Genomic DNA, 11,271 nt, shown 5'->3' with positions numbered 1-11,271 from the left:
AAGGTCAGTAAGGAAAATGCAAGAAAGTGGTTTCCCTCTTCTCAAAGCGCCACGCATCAACCCCTGAATGGAACCACGAGCACTAACCATTCAAAGGTAAGGGATCCATGACCGTGGTGATGTGGAGTGTCGGGCCCACAAAGGGACCCCCCATGGTGAAGTGGCACCTGCCTGACCATCCCGCCAACAACTCAAGATGGGGACCACCAGATTAGATTAGGTTTGGAACCTTTGAGTAACATGCTCGAAAAATCTTAACCGTTGAAAGAAGTGACCCGGTCCCACACCCCTCGATGATATTGCACAACCCAGATGCACGGGGGTTAACCGCGCGATGAGAGTGGTTTTCTCTCTCATCTTGACGCCACATGTCACAACTTGAGTGGAGTCGCATGCCCCATCCTCTAAACCAGATACCATCCAGAGCTTGCATGAAAAACCACTTATGGTTTTGTGATCATGAAGTCGCAAAAAGAGGATTGTTAGAGCAATCCTGCCGGCCAATCTGTGACAGACCAAACCAAGTTGTCAGAAAGGAGTCTCCATTAGAGAGCCATTGAGCCAAAAAAGCAATGGAAATCAAATTGTGTCAATTATCGACTCAAAGCCTGCATCCATCATCCCTTTGAACATAACACAAAGTCGATTTAGGCGATGCCTTCACCACCCTTGTCCCCAGTGTCAGCCCTGTCCATCCACAAACCCCTGTCCCCAGTGTCAGCCTTGTCCATCCACAAACCCCAATCTGCATTTGCTAGGGTGACACAATCCTCCTGTAGCTTCCTTGCCGGAAGTAAATCCCATGGATACCGTGAATCCCTGTCTCCGTTGGCCACGCCTTCATTGGCCAACCTATCTGCAAGCATATTAGCCTTCCTCTTAACATGGACAAATCTTATTGTTTTAAGGATTCGTAAGTGATATTGGATAAGGTGAAACACCTGCAACAGGTTCCAGTGATTTGACACTTTGTCTAGCAAGGCTCCATTTTGAATCTTCTTGGCAGCTTTGATGGCAAATTTCGAATTTGCTTCAATTATAACATTCTGTAAATTTGTTTCCACCAGGTAGTGCCAAAATCTTAGCCATGTTATTGGTACCCTTTTCCAGGTGGCCATGGAAAATGTATTTTGTCAGCCCCTCAGAATCCCTTATGGCACCCCCGAAGCCAACTTCCCTAGGATTTCCCTTGGAAGCTCCATCAATATTAACTTTGAAGAAGCCCTGTGGAGGGGGCTGCCAACCCCAATCCCTAGTGTTAATATTTCTCACATTCTTCTTTATTTCTTGAGGATTGAGGGATTGAAGATTCAGATTGGTAAGAATGTGCACTTCATGAGGTAGAGGAGGGTTTGAAGGGTTTGTTCTCAGAATGCTCCTAACTGTTTCCTTGAGCTATTTCAAAATCTAATTGATGATAAGCAGGGGTTCTCTGGCTTTATCTTTGAAGATCTGCATGTTCCGTTCTTTCCAAATATTCCAAATGACAAAGCCTGGTACAAGCATCCAGGCCTTATTGATGATTTCAATGTTTGAGAAGTTCTTTCTCCAATTCGTTAAAGTATTGGAAATGCTGAGCCTATCCCTGTCAGTCTGTTTGAAGCTAAAGGCTACCCAATCCAAAATTTTAGCAGAAAAAGAAAACATATTTAGAAGGTGTTCAATCGTTTCCTCATGCGAGCTACAAAGGTGAAATTTAGAGAGTTCAATGAAACCTTTCTTGAGAAGGTTATCCCATGTGAGAATTTTCCTTTGATGAACTAGCTAGATAAATATTTTGACTTTCATCCACTGAGGAGTTTGCCACAATTCCTGCCAAAATTTCTCAGCATTTACAGAGTTCAATCTAGTGATTTTCTGTTTGGCCTCTTTGAGATTATAGTTGCCTTCATTATTCTTTCCCCATCTTAATTGGTCAGGTAAGGAGGAGACCAGAATTCTTCTTTGCTCTAAATCCTTGGCTAGAACCTCTGCCATGGCCTTCAAATGGCTCTCCTCAATATAACTTAGGTTCTTCCATTTCCTCCATTTATCCTTATCCCTCCCCTAATCCCAGAAATATTTTACTAGTGAAAGCCCTTTGTTGTCTGTGTCTCTCTTGAGTGCTGCCAGTTCATTCCTGATCATGATGGGTTCCTGTTGCCAGCTGTCCTCCCAGAAGCGAGCCCAGTCCCCTACTCTAATTTCCCAAAAATAGTGTTGCTAAACAATACTTTTGTTCTCCCACGCAAGGTTCCAGATGTGTGAGCCTCTGATTTGTCCTATCATTCTAATATGATCTTGTTCCTGCCAGTGCCTGGCATACTTTTGTGTCCAAAGCTTGGCCCAGGGTGCTCTCGGCTCCTTGATCCAATGCCACCAGAGTTTGGCACCCAAAGCTTGACTTAGAGTTTCCGGATCCTCTAGCCCTAAACCATCATGGCTTTTGGGCTTGCAGAGCTTGTCCTAGGCAACTAGAGCACACTTTTTTTCTTTTCCCCTCTACCCCACATGAAGTTTCTTTGAATGCTTCTTATTTGTTGCTTAATGCCTTATGGAGCAGGGATAGCTGCAAACATAAAGATGGGAATGGCTTGCAAAACTACATGAGTGAGCATGAGTCACCCTGCGAAGTTTAAAGCCCAGCAAGTCCAATTGCTGATCTTGTCCTGAAGTTTGTTTAAAATTGGTTCCCATATTTGATTACATAGAGGTTTTTCAGTAAGAGGTATGCCCAGATATTTGGAGGGCAACTGTTCCCTTTGAAAACTAAGAATCCTAGAGATGTTTCTCTGTATAGCAATATTAGTGTTAAAGAAGAAAACTTTGGACTTGTTTTGGCTTACCTCAGTGCCTGCCGCCATAGTGAAGTCGTTTAAGATCTCTTTGATTTCCCTTGCCTCCTTAACTGTGGGTACACCTTGCAGCATAGTATCATCCACAAATTGTTGATGAGTGTTTGCCTCCCCATCCAGGGTGAGCTTGATCCCCTGAATTCTACCTTTAACATTTGCCATTTTGATTGCCCTGCCCAACCCTTCCATCATGAGGACAAAGAGGAAGGGAGAAAGTGGATCACCTTTTATGAGCCCTCTAGAAGGTATAAAAGTATTAGAGGGAGCTCCATTAAGCAGAATGGAGAAACTGGTTGAGGTGACTAGTGCCATGACCCACCTTATCCAATTTTGGTTAAAGCCATAGGCTTTTAAAATAGCTCTTATGTAAGACTAGTTGACTTTGTCATAGGGCTTCGCCCGATCCAATTAAATGATCATACCTATTTGCTTACTTCTTTTGAGAGAGTGAACCACCTTGTGTGCTTGGATGACGTTGTTAAGAATCTATCTTCCTTCCACATAGCCTGTTTTCTCTCCTGAGATGAGCGAAGGTAGCAGTGGCTTGAGTTTGTTGGCTATAACTTTGATGATAATTTTATACACCACATTACATAAGGCGATGGGCCTAAATCCCTTCGGAGTAATAGCATTCTCCTTTTTGGGGATCAAAGCTATAAAGGTCACATTCAGAGCTTTTAGAACCTTTTTGTGTTGTCTTGAGTCTTCCACCACCTCAAGGATGTCCTGTTTGACTGTATCCCAGTAGGCTTTGAACAAGTCAACATTGAAACCATCTGAGCCTGGTGCTTTTCCATTCTGCATCTCCCTGATCACCTCACTAACCTCCTCTTCCGAGACTGGCCTATTGCGATTATGGTTGTCCTCCCTTGTGACAAACTTGGGAATGTGTTGAGTGATCTTATCAATGAACCTAGTTCTATCTTCCATTGGCTCCTTTGCAATGTCAGAGAAGTTTTGTACTAGGATCTATTCCATGTCCTTGTGAGCAACAAGCTCAATGCCTTGAGAATCCTTTAGCTTTGTGATTCTGTAGTGTGCCCTGCGGGCCATAGTGGATTTGTGGAAGAACTTGGTGTTCCTTTCTCCCTCTTTGATCCATTGAATTCTGGATTTTTGTCTCCAAAATGTTTCCTCTTGTAGGCAATGTTCTTCCCATTCTTTCTACAGAGAATCAGTTAGGTTATGACTTTCCTCATTGAAGCCCTCTATGATGTTGATCTGATTTATTTCTTGTAGTTTTTGTTTTCTACTCTCTCTGGCCTTGATGATATCCCCAAATTCTTTTTTGTTCCAATCCTTAAGTTTGGATTTTATATGTTTTAGTCTCTGCTAGAGCATGTACATCTTGGTACCCTGAATATTCAAATCCTCCTTCCACCAAGTGGCGATGTTACTGGTGAAATTGGGGTGAGACAGCTAGGCATTTTTGAATCTAAACGACCTATTTCTCAGAGTGCCCATAAAGGACGCCTCTCACTGTACAGGCCAATGATCCGAGCCTCCAAAGGGCAGAATGGATTCTGTGATTACTGATCCTGTGAGTATGAGATCCTTAGAAAAAATAAACCTATCTAGTTTTTATGCCACTTGGGAAACCCCTCCTCTTTTGTTGTTCCAAGTGAAGGTTCCATTTCTAGTCTCTGTGTCCACCAGTCCCATGTTCATGAGGAAATATCGGAAGGCTTCAAAGTCCCTACCCAGCTGTCTCATGCCTCCTTTTTTTTCTGAAAGAGATCTTATCATATTGAAATCCCCTGCTAGTATCCAGGGTATGTTGGGGTAACAAGCTCTGAGCCCTTCTAAGGAGGTGAGAAGCTTTAGTTTATCTACTTGCTGTTGAGGGCCATATACATTAGTTAACTTGTAAGACTCCTTGTCACCTAGAGGACTACACAGCAAAGAAATATAGTTATTGGATGCTTCAGCATCCAGGATTCCCAATTTTCGTGGATCCCACAACGTGAGAATCCCTCCTGCAGAGTTATTATCATTAACCTTCAAATAATCATACTTGATTAACCATTTATTGTGAATTTCTCTTATTTTCTCCATTGAACATTTTGTCTCCTAAATAATACCATATCTGGTTTTACTTCTTTTATTCTATTACATAGATTTCTCTGTTTCCTTCTACTACCTAACCCTCTAATATTCCAGGTTGTAAGCTTCATTAGGAAAGGTTGGTAAAAGAATAGCTAGTAAGATCTTTCATCTTACCTGAGTTAATCAGTAGTTTCCCACATTCAATTAGCAATTCATTTTGTCTTTTACTTCCTCTTTTCCTTCCTGAGTTTTTTGGAGATAGTGTCTACTAGTTCTCCATCATTTTGATCCCACTCTCCTCTTGGCTTTCGTGGTTTCTTTTGACCCCATTTCCCTTCGGTTGTGCCCTCCATAGATAGAGTTGTTGGACTCTATCATAGTCTTCTTTTGGCAATGAGTCTACCCCTTTGATCTTTCCTTGCTCCAGAAATTGTTCTAGGTCCAGATTTTCCCTATCTAGAATCTCCTACAGTTCATGATCCTCGATACCTACCTCACTTGGGGTCATCTCATGGTCCTTGCTGATCTCCATGCAGTCTTTTGTATCCTCTATCTGCTGGTTGTTTACTAGGATGTCCTCCATTTCAGATTCCATATCCTGCTCCTTGGGGACGTGTTTGGTCAATTTAGTGAGGTCTAAATTGCTACTTTAAAATGTCAACCCGGGGTTCGTAAACTGATGAAGTGAAGTGTACTATATGTACTAGATAACCATTTCCTTAGTCTTTTGTTGTTTTTAGTTTTTTAAGTTTGTTTTTGGATTTATCTTTCCCTAATGTGAGATGATGAAAAGGTGATAAAGCAAGTGAAATATGGATGATTATGGTGATCTCTAAGTGGTTTTTTAAAACCTAAAAGAAAGAAAGCTTTAAAATAACTGCAATGAAATCAATTCTTAAAAAGAAATAAAGACATCAAACAATGAACTAATGACATCGGCCCAGTATCTTTATTGTTGAATGAAAATGAAAGTGAAATCTACACTAAATTCAATTAAAAGTAAGAACAACTAATCCACACTATTTCAACTCTTCAACTCAATCTTCCTTGTGAAAAGATATCATGAAATGTTAAGCAATGTGAAATCTAAAAGAATTTAAACTGCATAAAAGAAACTAATCACACTACTTTAACTCTCTTGACCTTTTGCCTTTCAGCTTAATTTACCCTGTGAGAAACAATCATGAACAAGTCAAGCAATGTGAGATCTAAAGCAAACTAAATCAAGCTATAATGAGTGATATTCTGGTTCCTAATAAAGTTATTTGATTATAGAAAGAAACCGTTAACAGATGAATAACATGATATCTAAGAGCAGAAAATAAATGTACAACTTAAGGAAATGACAGTACTGGAAATCAAACTTCAAAAAACAAGAGTCAGCGACAAAGACAAGATGATCTCGTATGCCAATAGTTATAAAAAGAAAAGGTGAAAAATTGCCCCGGGCTGCCTAAGAAAACCTGCAGAAAACACTGATCAGTTGTAACCATAAAAGAGCAGCAATGAAAATGTAAATCAACAGAAATCAAAAAGCTTTGTTATGTACAGCTAATATACATGATGAAATAAAACGCAGCATTTAAATGACAACTGTACAACTAATATACATGAACAGGAAAAAAAGTAATGCAAGAGTTAAAGGACAACTATACAAGGCTTTAGTGAGGAGGGGCCCTCTGCCACTTCAGCTGATTCAACGAACAGCTACAAGCTTAAGTTTAAACCAGTCTTCTCACATATTAAACAGCAACGTAAAAGTGCAGTGGGGAAATACAACAACTTCGAATTACATTACAAGAGATTAACTTTTACAGCATTCATGGACGTGTTATTTATAAGGAAAGAAAGCTAAACAAATTAACTAAATCTACGCTATTAACCACGCTGCCAGAGACACGTAAATCCTCTTCAGCCCGGATCTAGGTAACTGTCATCATGTTTATTAAATCTGAGAGGTATGGCTGTTGGATTCACGCTACCAAGATGTCTTCGTGGCTAAGGACTGTGCCACGTAGCTTCACGTGCTTCAAAAACAAAGCTACGCAAAACCGTTCCACCGCTGAACACTTCCGTTGACTATCCTTTGCCCCTTGTTTGACCGCAGGATTTTATGGGCATGCTGGATGATCTGGAGGGACACGTTCCATGTCCTTGACTCCTGTAACTTGCCCATGTGGCTCGTTTCTTCAGAGGACACCTGTAGCATGGTGTTTGACAAAACGGCTGCGGAATCTTGTGCTGGCTGCAGAAACCTGGGTCGGCTGCGGAAACCTGTGTCAACTGTGGAAACTGAGAAGCTTCCGCAGCTGTCTGAACAAAATTCTAAACCAAACATCAGTCATCAGCGTAGTTAGAAAACCATGTCAAAAGCTCTTTTTTAAACTAAAATACAATGATTTAATCAACTTGGTGGATGAAATAAGTGGAAAAGGAAGGCTGAGAGGGTGTATATGAAGGTGCAGGTTTGAGGCTCAACAGGATGTTCTCCTTAACCTGGGTTGTCTCCATGCTCTCCTCCATATCCTCTAGGATTTTGAAACTATTGTGTTTTGTCTGTCTGTCTTCACTAGTTTTCTTATGTGATCTTTTACCCCCTTTCCCTTTACTCCCAACCTTGGTAAAACCCTCTTGATCTTTATCCACATAGGTTTTCCCATTGCTTTCTACCTTGTTTGTGGGACAGTCTTTGAATAGATGTCCATGTTCATGACATTTGCGGCATCTGAATGGTAAGTGCTCATAGTATATCGTTTGCACCCATTCCTCATCATATACTTCTAAGATTATTGTTTCCAGAAGGTCTTCAGATAGATCCATTTCCACACATATTCGAGCGAAGGGGGTATGTTTACCTTTGAGATTTGCCCCTGATATTTTCAGAAAATGCACGAGCTTGTTTCCAATAATTTTCAAGGACTCTAGTTGCCAGTAGTCCAGAGGTAATGAGTATAGTTTGATCCAATTTGGTACAGATGTGAATGTTTCACATTCCAGAATGAAGTTCATTGTCCACGGGCGCATGTAGAGTCCTGCCGCCTAATTTTTAATATATTTATTATAATTAGATTATGAAATAAAAATTGTGTCAAAAAATGTTTTAAATTTTAATATAAAAAAAGAAAATGTGATGAATTTAAAATTATATATATATAATTAACAGAATTGTAGAATTAGGAAATCTATGTGTCCTCAGGAAGGAAGGTTCATCTAATACATAAAAAATATTTTCAATTAGATCAAACTAGTCCGAAGGAAAAAGGAAGTTCAAATAATTAAATTGATAGAAGTAAAATTAACATGAATAGAGAATTCAACTTTCCATGATGACTTGAACAATTTTCATTTTATTGAAAAGGCCAACTGATTTCAAAATTAACTTTTTCAAAAAAATTATAAAACATAAACTACTTCGTTGGAAAATTAGAAAGGAAGTAAATATTTTCTTGATATTGATCATTACTTGCGATGTTTCTTATTATTACTATTTCTTATATCTTCTTTCTTTAGTTCATCAAGAAATTACCAAAAGAAACAACACATAAAACAATGAACACAAGATGTAAGAACATGTCAGGGAAAAACCCCCCTTGAGAGGAAAACCCAATCAAAGTAATTCTTCCTTTCAATAGTATTCTTTGAGACTCTTCACCCTATACCAATAATAGACCTTCCCTCCACACCAAGTCAGCCTCCAGAAGATTGACCTCTTCCCAATAACTTCGACTATGCAGCAACTTGTAGTAGCCAGTAGCTTTCAGCAGCAGTCCAACTTGGAAGACTTCGATCTCCCAATCCTGAGCATGAAACAGAGTGAGACCACCACCAAAATTTATATTTTTCTCTTCTCCTTAGACTCACCCAAAGTCGCATTCACTTTTTCTTCCCAGCAACAGACCTTCCCAACTTCCTATTTTGCACTCCTTCCCAACAAACAGATTTTCACACTTCTGCCTAGTAGAGAGAGAATGAGAAGTAATGCTCCAAGCGAATTTGATGTCCTTCCTTTCATAGGATTCTTGTGGGTTTGAATGGGTCATTAGGCCAACTTGATCTTCTCTTAGGATGACATGGTGTGGAGGTTACATAATTCATATTTAACTCAATACTTAACCTTTTTACATCATTCAAAAGCCCAAGAAGGGTCTCTTTAAATGTACAATAATTCTATAGACCCAGAATAAATCCTAGAAGTAATTAATGGGGACTTTGATCTAAAACATGGTGACCCAAGCATTAAACCCATGCTTTAATAAGTCACAATAATAATAATAATAACTCTTTTCTTTATTCTTTTAACAAGTGCATTCCATAATGACTCAAGTACATTATTGAAGACCAAACATAATTACTTTTTCCTACACTCCCTCTTAACTAGGAAGGTATTCATAATGTACATATTCAATGGAAGATCTCAAACTATATGAACCATGAAGAACTTTAGGCACCGTAATGCCATGGACTAGATCCCTAACCATGGTAATCTATCCAACTAGTCACTCAACAATTTAGGCATCACAATGCCATGGACTAGATTCCTCACTAGGGCAATCTATCCAAGTAGGACTAAGGTGAACTCAAGCTTGCAGCCCCTCAAGGTACCACTAGGCTTAATTGCTAACCACCAACCCAAAATCCAGGTGTGTGTTAGAACTCAATGACCAACGCCACTTCACCAACTTCGAGACACAGAAATCAACACAAAGTGTTAGCCAGATCTGTGCCCATGTACTGCTTCACTTGCAAAGCCTCAAAACTCCTTGATATAATAGATCAAGAATGTCCAATCTCTCCAAATCAAACTAATTGGTAACCAGCATGCTATCAAATCATTTGAGAGATTTTCCTATACAAACACAACCCCAATCAATAATATACTTTCATATGTACATAAATAAATACAAACCTCTGAGGTCTTTCACACAAAAAATGTTCCTTCTCAACTTTCCATAGTATGATTTTCATTTGAATCTTTGACAAAATATTCCTCAATCATACATTTTTCTACCTACTTCATATGCAACAACATATTCTTCAATTAGATCCTTCTTTCCTTCTTTCAGTAGCACTTCAAAATGCATTCTCCAGTTTCCTTTTCCTACTCATGGCCTTCACTCAGACTTACAACTATTAGTCTTGGTCTAGTGCATGACACATGAAGCAGAGAATCATACATGTCACTCCCTCTTAAACATAGATTATATACTCATTCCTATATAATGAATATTCTCAATCATCTGCTTATCCTAGGGAGATTCCTTCCATTCGAGTTCCCTCTTAACCTAGGGAGTTCTACTTATTCTTTTCATCATCGAAGAATATTTCATGGCTTCCAACCATTTCATCAGAGTTACTATCATTACTCATCATGCTTATCACATTGGGCATCTTCACAAGGTTGTATATTCTCTACAAGCACAACTTGCTTGTCACATCGAGCAGCTTCACCAAGTTGAAGATTGTGTACTAGCACAACTTGCTTGTCAAATCGAGCAGCTTCATAAATTTGAAGATTGTGTACCTGCATATATTAGATAGCAAGTATGACCAAATATATAGAAGCATGATGTTAGCCATATCAAAAACACGAAAGCATTTCAACTTTATACATAGTATATACCTAGACTTAATTATAAACAAGAGACATATACTCTTCAACATCTTTCTACGAACTTTGTTATACACCCTAGACTACTTCATAACAACACTCATTCCATCTAGGGTTTCAATATGTCTTCCAAAGGTATTACATACCTTACTACAACATATAGTAAACCCTAGAAACTATTCACACAAATATGGATATACAAATAATCTAACAACTTCCAAAATACATATGTTATACTTCTCGCTAGGGATTCATACAAATCCTAGATTTGATACAAAAGAATCAATCAAAGTCAATCACATCTTAGTCATTATCATGACCATCTTTGAAACCCCTATATTTTCAATCAACCATCAATCAGTAACTAACATAACCAACTACTGTTAGGGTTAGTTGCAAACCCTAGATATTTCATCAATATTTCTTAAATCTCAAATTATCATATAGTCATCATATCTTAGATAGTTTTACTTCAACTAAGGTTCAACTCCAAAACCCTATAATTCCAATTTCACAAATTCAATAATCTTACATAGATCATATTTCAGATATTTTACTTTAACTAAGGTTTAACTCCAAAACCCTAGAATTCCACAATCACAACAATCAACAAATACATAGATCTTAGATTGTTACATTACACACATTAGACAGTGTCACTACTAGGATTTAACTATAAAACCCTAGATTTTCATATTCAACAATTACTTAATAGATTTTATATTGTTATCTCACACATACTAGACAATTTAAACTTCACTAGGGTTTAGCTCTAACACCCTA

Source organism: Pinus tabuliformis, chromosome 9 (genome assembly GCF_031772625.1).
Source record: "Pinus tabuliformis cultivar Carrire ecotype Pingquan chromosome 9, CPIR1, whole genome shotgun sequence".
Lineage (NCBI taxonomy): Eukaryota > Viridiplantae > Streptophyta > Pinopsida > Pinales > Pinaceae > Pinus > Pinus tabuliformis.
Note: the sequence above shows the minus strand (reverse complement) of the source record.